The sequence below is a fragment of the Schistocerca piceifrons genome, chromosome 10 (assembly GCF_021461385.2).
Source record: "Schistocerca piceifrons isolate TAMUIC-IGC-003096 chromosome 10, iqSchPice1.1, whole genome shotgun sequence".
Taxonomy (NCBI): domain Eukaryota; kingdom Metazoa; phylum Arthropoda; class Insecta; order Orthoptera; family Acrididae; genus Schistocerca; species Schistocerca piceifrons.
The window spans coordinates 42,993,776-42,994,959 of record NC_060147.1 but is presented as its reverse complement, the minus strand read 5'-3'; the positions used below and the strand labels follow the sequence as shown (position 1 = coordinate 42,994,959).

General features: G+C 49.4%; 1 pseudogene; it reads right to left on the bottom strand.

Moving 5' to 3' along the window:
* Window positions 1-749: 749 nt before the first annotated feature.
* LOC124719253 lies at window positions 750-867 on the bottom strand (annotated as a pseudogene).
* Window positions 868-1,184: the final 317 nt, after the last annotated feature.

Below are 1,184 nucleotides of genomic sequence, written 5' to 3'. Positions count from 1 at the left end.
ACTATTTACTTTTTTCTAAGAGCAGGTTTGTTTTGTTCAGCATTTCTCTAAAACAGATTACTCCTCTCTGTTTTGGCTACAAAACCCTGTTTTTCGACACAATGTCCGTTCAATGAGACAGCCTTACGCAACCTTACTAGGAAGGCATGTATGCGCGCTGGGTACCACTCCACTGGTTGACGTCGGGGCCAGCGTCTGTTGCATCAATAATCTCTTTGTCTTCCACATACTGCTCCCAGTGGAATGAGTCCTTCATTGGGACAAACTGAATGAAGTCGGAAGGTGCGAGATCAAGGCTGTAGGATGGACGAGGAAACATAGTCCAACGGCGTTTTGTGACCTTCTCTCGGGTGCGCAGTTTTGTGTGAGGCCTTGTATCTACATGGACAAGGACTGCACTTTTGTGGCAACGTACACGCTGAAATCGTTTCTTCAGTTTCTGGGGTAGCACAATTAGGACAATGTACTTCAGAGTTGATAGTTGTATACGATGATGGAGCGCATTAAACAGAATAGCCCCATCAGAGTATCAGAAGACTTAACGTACCTCCGTCTGAACAGGCCGTGAAGGCCCAACGGTAGCGACCGGCAGCCGTGTCAGCCCAGGGGTGTCACTGGATGCGGACATGGAGGGGCATGTGGCCAGCTCACTACTCTCCCAGCCGTATGTCAGTTTCCGAGACCGGAGCCGCTACTTCTCAGTCAAGTATCTCCTCAGTTTGCCTCACAAGGGCTGAGTGCACCCAGCTTGCCAACAGAGCTCGGCAGACCGAAAGGTTACCCATCCAAGTGCTAGCCCAGCCCGACAGCGCTTAACTTCGGTGATCTGACGGGAGCCGGTGTTACCACTGCGGAAAGGCCGTTGGCATTATTAGAAGACACTCATGAATATTTCTAGGCTAAGGGTGTGGGTTTGAAGTTTTTCTTCGGAGGAGAGGTGGTATGGAACCAATCCAAGGATTGCCAATTCGCTTCTGGTTCGAATTGATGAACCCATGTTTGATCGCTTGAGACAACGTTCGGCAGAAAATTTGTCACCATGAGCCTCGTAATGCGCAGACAATTCCACACAGATGGTCCTTCGTTGCTCTTTATAGGCTGTGAGGAATCCAGCAGGCATACAGTGAGTGTCAAAACTGTCGGCACAGAATTACAGTTGTGCAGCGAGGTGTTGTTCTGATCTG